Genomic DNA, 8,753 nt, shown 5'->3' with positions numbered 1-8,753 from the left:
GACAACCTGGAAGAAATGGACAAATTCTTAGGAAAGCACAACCTTTTGACACTGAACCAGGAAGAAATAGAAAATATGAACAGACCAATCACAAACTGTGAAATTGAAACTGTGATTAAAAATCTTCCACAAAAAAAAAAAAACCAGGACCAGATGGTTTCACAGGCAAATTCTATCAAACATTTAGAGAAGAGCTAACACCTATCATTCTCAGACTCTTCCACAATATAACAGAGGCTCTGGAAAGGCTCAGGCCAAGAATACTTCCCAGAACTTCTGCTGCCAGTGTCCTTGTCCTCATGGTGAGACAGAGCCACGCCCAGCCTCTGCAGGAGATCTTCCAACACTAGCATGGGGCTTCCGGGAAGATGGCAAAAGAATAACATGCGGAGATCACCTTCCTCACCACAGATACACCAGAAATACATCTACACGTGGAACAACTCTTACTGAACACCTACTGAACGCTGGCAGAAGACCTCAGACCTCCCAAAAGTCAAGAAACTCCAACCGTACCGGGGTAGGGCAAAAGAAAAAAGAATAAACAGAGACAAAAGGATAGGGATGGGACCTCCACCAGTGGGAGGGAGCCGTGGAGGAGGAAAGGTTTCCACATACTAGGAAGCCCCTTCACGGGTGGAGATTGTGGGTGGCGGAGGGGGAAAGCTTTGGGGCCATGGAGGAGAATGCAGCAACAAGGGTGCAGAAGGCAAAGCAGAGAGATTCCCGCACAAAGGATCGGTGCTGACCGGCACTCACCAGCCCAAGAGGCTTGTCTGCTCACCTGCCAGGGCGGGCTGGTCTGGGAGCTGAGGCTCGGGCTTCGGTTGGAGCGCAGGGAGAGGACTGGGGTTGGCGGTGTGAACACAGCCTGCAGGGGGTTAGTGTACCACGGCTAGCCGGGAGGGAGTCCGGGCAAAAGTCTGGACCTGCCGAAGAGGCAAGAGACTTTTTCTTCCCTCTTTGTTTCCTGGTGCGCGAGGTGAGGGGATTAAGAGTGCTGCTTAAAGGAGCTCCAGAGACGGGCGCGAGCCGTGGCTAAAAGCACTGACCACAGAGATGGGCATAAGACTCTAAGACTGTTGCTGTCTCCACCAAGAAACCTGTGTGCGAGCACAGGTCACTCTCCACCCCCCTTCAGGGGAGCCTGTGCAGCCTGCCACTGCCAGGGTCCCGGGATCCAGGGACAACTTCTGTGGGAGAACGCACAGCGCGCCTCAGGCTGGTGCAACGTCCCGCCGGCCTCTGCCACTGCAGGTTTGCCCCACACTCCGTGTCCATCCCTCCCCCCGGCCAGAGTGAGCCAGAGTCTCCGAAGCAGCTGCTCCTTTAACCCCATCCTATCTGAATGAAGAACAGATGCCCTCTGGTGACCTACACACAGAGGCAGGGCCAAATCCAAAGCTGAGACCCAGGAGCTGAGAGAACAAAGAAGAGAAAGGGAAATCTCTCCCAGCAGCCTCAGAAGCAGCGGATTAAAGCTCCACAATCAACTCGAAGTACCCTGCATCTGTGGAATACATGAATAGACAACGAATCACCCCAAATTGAGGAGGTGGACATTGAGAGCAAGATTTATGATTTTTTTCCCCTTTTCCTCTTTTTGTGAGTGTGTATGTGTATGCTTCTGAGTGAGATTTTGTCTGTATAGCTTTGCTTCCACAATTTGTCCTAGGGTTCTATCCATCCACTTTTTTTCCCTAATAATTATTTTTATTTTAATTATTTTATTTTATTTTATCTTTATTTTATTTTACTTTATCTTCTTTCTTTCTTTCTTTTCTTCCTTCCTTCCTTCCTTCCTTCCTTCCTCCCTCCCTCCCTCCCTCCCTCCCTTCTTTCTTTCTTTCTACTTCTACCAATTCTGTCTTTCTACTTTTTCTCCCTTTTATTCTGAGCCGTGTGGATGAAAGGCTCTTGGTGCTGCAGCCAGGAGTCTGTGCTGTGCCTCTGAGGTGGGAGAGCCAACTTCAGGACACTGGTCCACAAAAGACGTCCCACCTCCACATAATATCAAATGACAAAAATCTCCCAGAGATCTCCATCTCAACACAAGCACCCAACTTCACTCAATGACCAGCAAGCTACAGTGCTGGACATCCTATGCCAAACAACTAGCAAGACAGGAACACAGCCCCATGCATTAGCAGAGAGGCTGCCTAAAATCATAATAAGTCCACAGACACCCCAAAACACACCAACAGACGTGGACCTGCCCACCAGAAAGATAAGATCCAGCCTCATCCACCAGAACACAGGCACTAGTCCTCTCCACCAAGAAGCCTACACAACCCACTGAAGCAACCTTAGCCACTGGGGACATACACAAAAAACAACGGGAACAATGAACCAGCAGCCTGCAAAATGGAGACCGCATACACAGTAAGATAAGCAAAATGGGAAGACAGAAAAACACACAGCAGTTGAAGGAGCAAGATAAAAACCCACCAGACTTAACAAGCCAGAAAGAAGAAATAGGCAGTCTACCTGAAAAAGAATACAGAATAATGATAGTAAAGATGATCCAAAATCTGGGAAATAGAATAGACAAAATGCAAGAAACATTTACCAAGGACCTAGAAGAACTCAAGATGAAACAAGCAATGATGAACAACACAATAAATGAAATTAAACATACTCTAGATGGGATCAATAGCAGAATAACTGAGGCCGAAGAACGGATAAGTGACCTGGAAGATAAAATGGTGGAAATAACGACTGCAGAACAAAAAAAAGAAAAAAAGAATGAAAAGAATTGAGGACAGTCTCAGATATCTCTGGGACAACATTACATGCACCAACATAAAAATTATACAGGTTCCAGAAGAAGAAGAGAAAAAGAAAGGGACTGAGAAAATAGTTGAAGAGATTATAGTTGAAAATTTCCCTAATATGGGAAAGGAAGTACTTAATCAAGTTCAGAAGGCACAGAGAGTCCCATACAGGATAAATCCAAGGAGAAATACGCCAAGACACATATTAATTAGCCTGTCAAAAATTAAATACAAAGAAAACATATTAAAAGCAGCAAGGGAAAAACAACAAATAACACACAAGGGAATCCTAATAAGGTTAACCACTGATCTTACAGCAGAAACTCTGCAAGCCAGACGGGACTGACAGGACATATTTAAAGTGATGAAGGAGAGAAACCTGCAATACTCTACTCAGCAAGGATCTCTTTCAGGTTTGATGGAGAAATTAAAACCTTTACAGACAAGTACAAGCTGAGAGAGTTCAACACCACCAAACCAGCTTTAAAACAAATACTAAAGGAACTTCTCTAGGCAAGAAACACAAGAGAAGGAAAAGACCTGCAATAACGAACCCAAAACAATTAAGAAAATGAAAATAGGAACATACATATCGATAATTACCTTAAATGTAAATGGACTAAATGCTCCCACCAAAAGACACAGATTCTCTGAATGGATACAAAAACAAGACCCACATATATGCTGTCTACAAGAGACCCACTTCAGACCTAGAGACACATACAAACTGAAAGTAAGGGGATGGAAAAAGATATTCCATGCAAATGGAAACCAAAAGAAAGCTGGAGTAGCAATTCTCATATCAGACAAAATAGATTTTAAAACAAAGAATATTAGAAGAGACAAAGAAAGACACTACATAATGATCAAGGGATCGATCCTAGAAGAAGATATAACAATTGTAAATATTTATGCACCCAACATAGGAGCACCTCAATACGTAAGGCAAAGACTAACAGCCATAAAATGGGAAATCGACAGTAACACACTCATAGTAGGGGACTTCAGCAACCCACTTTCACCAATGGACAGATCATCCAAAATGAAAATAAATAAGGAAACAGAAGCTTTAAATGATACATTAAACAAGATGGACTTAATTGATATTTATAGGACATTCCATCCACAAACAACAGAATATACATTTTTCTCAAGTGCTCATGGAACAGTCTCCAGGATAGATCATATCTTGGGTCACAAGTAAAGCCTTGGTAAATTTAAGAAAATTGAAATTTTATCAAGTATCTTTTTGGAACACAATTCTATGAGACTAGATATCAATTACAGCAAAAGATATGTAAAAAATACAAACACATGGAGACTAAACAATACACTACGTAATAATGAAGTGATCACTGAAGAAATCAAAGAGGAAATCAAAAAGTACCTAGAAACAAATGACAACGGAGACACGATGACCCAAAACCTATGGGATGCAGCAAAAGCAGTTCTAAGAGGGAAGTTTATAGCGATACGATCTTACCTTAAGAAACAGGAAACATCTCGAATAAACAATCTAAACTTGCACCTAAAGCAATTAGTGAAAGAAGAACAAAAAAACCCCAAAGTTAGCAGAAGGAAAGAAATCATAAAAACCAGATCAGAAATACATGAAAAAGAAATGAAGGAAACAATAGCTAAGATCAATAAAACTAAAAGCTGGTTCTTTGAGAAGATAAACAAAATTGACAAACCATTAGCCACACTCATCAAGAAAAAAAGGGAAAAGACTCAAATCAATAGAATTAGAAATGAAAAAGGAGAAGTAACAACTGACACTGCAGAAATACAAAAGTTCATGAGAGATTAGTACAAGCAACACTATGCCAATAAAATAGACAACCTGGAAGAAATTGACAAATTCTTAGAAATGCACAACCTGCCAAGACTGAACCACGAAGAAATAGAAAATATGAACAGACCAATCACAAGCACTGAAATTGAAACTGTGATTAAAAGTCTTCCAACAAACAAAAGCCCAGGACCTGATGGCTTCACAGGCGAATTCTATCAAACATTTAGAGAAGAGCTAACACCCATCCTTCTCAAACTCTTCCAAAATATAGCAGAGAGAGGAACACTCCCAAACTCATTCTATGAGGCCACCATCACCCTGATACCAAAACCAGACAATGATGTCACAAAGAAAGAAAACTACAGGCCAATATCAATGATGAACATAGGTGCAAATATCCTTAACAAAATACTAGCAAACAGAATCCAACAGCACATTAAAAGTATCATACACCATGATCAAGTGAGGTTTCTTCCAGGAATGCAAGAATTCTTCAATATTCACAAATCAATCAACGTGATACACCATATCAACAAACTGAAGGAGAGAAACCATATGATCTTCTCAATAGATGCAGAGAAAGCTTTCAACAAAATTCAACACCCATATATTATAAAAACCCTGCAGAAGGCAGGCAAATAAACTTTCCTCAACATAATAAAGGTCATATATGACAAACCCACAGCCAACATCGTCCTCAATGGTGAAAAACTGAAAGCATTTCCACTAAGATCAGGAACAAGATAAGGTGGCCCACTCTCACCACTCTTATTCAACATAGTTTTGGAAGTTTTAACCACAAAAATCAGAGAAGAAAAGGAAGTAAAAGGAATCTGAATCCGAAGAGAAGAAGTAAAGCTGTCACTCTTTGCAGATAACATGATACTATACATAGAGAATCCTAGAGATGTCACCAGAAAACTATTAGAGCTAATCAATGAATTTCATAAAGTAACAGGATACAAAATTAATGTACAGAAATATCTGGCATTCCTACACACTAATGATGAAAAATCTGAAAGTGAAATCAAGAAAACTTTCCCATTCACCATTGCAACAAAAATAATAAAATATCTAGGAATAAACCTACCTAAGGAGACAAAAGACCTATATGCATAAAATTATGACACTGATGAAAGAAATTAAAGATGATACAAATAGATGGAGAGATATACCATGTTCTTGGATTCGAAGAATCAACCTTGTGAAAATGACTATACTACCGAAAGCAACCTACAGTTTCAATACAATCCCTATCAAACTACCGCTGGCACTTTTCACAGAAATAGAACAAAAAAATTCACAATTTGTATGGAAACACAAAAGACCCTGAATAGCCAAAGCAATCTTGAGAAAGAAAAATGGAGCTAGAGGAATCAGGCTCCCTGACTTCAGACTATACTACTAAGCTACAGTAATCAAGACAGTATGGTACTGACACAAAAACAGAAATATAGATCAATGGAACAGGATAGAAAGTCCAGAGAAATACCCATGCACATATGGTCACCTTATCTTTGATAAAGGAGGCAAGAATATACAGTGGAGAAAAGACAGCCTGTTCAATAAGTGGTGCTTGGAAAACTGGAAAGCTACATGTAAAAGAATGAAATTATAACACTCTGTAAGACCATACACAAAATAAACTCAAATTGGATTAAAGACCTAAATGTAAGTCCAGGCACCATCAAACTCTTAGAGGAAAACATAAACAGAACTATGACATATAAACTATATATAAACATATAAACTATGACATAAATCACAGCAAGATCCTTTTTGATCCACCTGCTAGGAAATGGAAATAAAAACAAAAATAAACAAATGGAACCTAAGGAAACTTGAAAGCTTTTGCACAGCAAAGGAAACCATAAACAAGATGAAAAGACAACCCGTAGAATGGGAGAAAATATTTACAAATTAAGAAACAGACAAAGGATTAATCTATAAAACATACAAGCAGCTCATGCAGCTCAATATCAAAAAAACAGACAACCCAATCCACAAATGGACAGAACACCTAAATAGACATTTCTCCAAAGAAGATATACAGATTGCCAACAAACACATGAAAGAATGCTCAACATTATTAATCATTATAGAAATGCAAATCAAAACTACAATGAGATATCATCTCACACCAGTCAGAATGGCCATCATTAAAAAATCTAGAAACAATAAGCATGGGAGATGGTGTGGAGAAAAGGGAACCCTCTTGCACTGTTGGTGGGAATGTAAACTGATACAGCCACTATGGAGAACAGTACGGAGGTTCCTTAAAAAACTAAAAATAGAACTACCATATGACCCAGCAATCCCACTACTGGGCATATACCCTGAGAAAACCATAATTCAAAAAGAGTCATGTACCACAGTGTTCATTGCAGCTCTATTTACAATAGCCAGGACATGGAAGCAACCTATGTGTCCATCAACAGATGAAAGGGTAAAGAAGATATGGCACATATATACAATGGAATATTACTCCGCCATAAAAAGGAAAAAAACTGAGTTATTTGTAGTGAAGTGGATTGACCTAGAGACTGTCATACAGAGTGAAGTAAGTCAGAAAGAGAAAAACAAAAACAGTATGCTAACACATATATATGAAATCTAAAAAAAAAAAAAAAAAGAAGATAAATGGTCAGAAGAAGCTAGGGGCAAGATATGAATAAAGATACAGACCTACTAGAGAAAGGACTTGAGGATACGGGGAGGGGGAAGGGTAAGCTGGGACAAAGTGAGAGAGTGGCATGGACATATATACACTACAAAATATAAAATAGATAGCTAGTGGGAAACAGCCAGATAGAAGAGGGAGATCAGCCCAGTGCTTTGTGATCATCTAGAGGGGTGGGATAGGGAGGGTTGGAGGGAGGGAGATGCAAGAGGGAAGAGACATGGGGACATATGTATATGTATAACTGATTCACTTTGTTGTAAAGCAGAAACTAATACACCATTGTAAGGCAACTATACTCTCGTAAAGATGTTAAAAAACAGAAGGAATACTTATACTAGAATAAAGTATTAGTTGTTTATCTGAAATGCCAAAAAAAAAAATTAGGATCCTCTTTGCTTTTCCATTCACCCCACAGCAATGACTACCTAGTAAGTCCAAACAAAAGGACAATTGTGATAAAAGGACACTCTTAATCATCTTATTTATGACAGATGTCTCCATTTAACACAAACTAGACCCAGGCTGACCATTACATGCCAGCTCATTTCTGTTTTAGGAAATATAGAATCTGTGTGTGTGTGTTCATGTTTACAAAATATATCATTTCTACAAAAGATTTTACATAATGATTTATATGTTTCATAAAAAAAGTACAGTGAACATCCATGTGGCCAGTACCAATGTAGTTTAACACCATATTATTATTATTTAGCAAAGGTTGCTTTTAAACCATCTTTCACAAAGAAGTCATTAATGAGAACAGAGTTCCAGATGAAAAAAAAAATCACATTGCTGACACTGTGCATCCACAGAGTACTTAATCAGGACTGGAAATCAGTAACTCAGCAGCAATAAGCATCCATTCATCAACACGTATATAAGGAATGAGTGTTAAAAGTCTTGTATCATGTACAGTATTGGGCTTTCCAGGGTGGTTAAGACATTCAGAAACCCATACTTGTGGCATCCATGGGTAGAATTTATGTAATAATGTGCTCTTGCAGAAACCAGTCAAGTCTTTTGCTTTCTCCAAGATTTTTTATTAATCTCAGTCAAATAATATTCTGTTAGGATTGAGCATGCATAGACAATATAAACATACATCTTTGAAACAATAAAATTTCACTTCACCTCTCTCCTTGCCAAGGTGTTTGAACAAGCAAAGAATATATTTTATAACTTTAATTTCATTGGGAAGGTAGTGAAATAATTGGGTTCATAGAATTGTTCTGCCCTGAAAAAATTTCAACCTTATTTGACATTAAGGATAACAAAATTGAAGCAACAAATAGAAACCCCACTACATTGACTTTGCTCTAGTAACAACTATAATAAATCACCAGAAAATTAAACACTTCCTTCATAAGGACATAGCAGTATAGAATGCACTAGGAAAAAAGCTTTTTTTTTTTTTCTTCCAAATAGTATTTAGCAGTAGAATCATTTCACCAAGTGAAAATGAAAATAGAAGTCGAGTTTTTAAGACAAAATCATGGTTGCT

Source organism: Monodon monoceros, unplaced genomic scaffold, assembly GCF_005190385.1.
Source record: "Monodon monoceros isolate NGI ecotype Baffin Bay Population unplaced genomic scaffold, NGI_Narwhal_1 Super_Scaffold_1, whole genome shotgun sequence".
Taxonomy (NCBI): Eukaryota; Metazoa; Chordata; class Mammalia; order Artiodactyla; family Monodontidae; genus Monodon; species Monodon monoceros.
Note: the sequence above shows the minus strand (reverse complement) of the source record.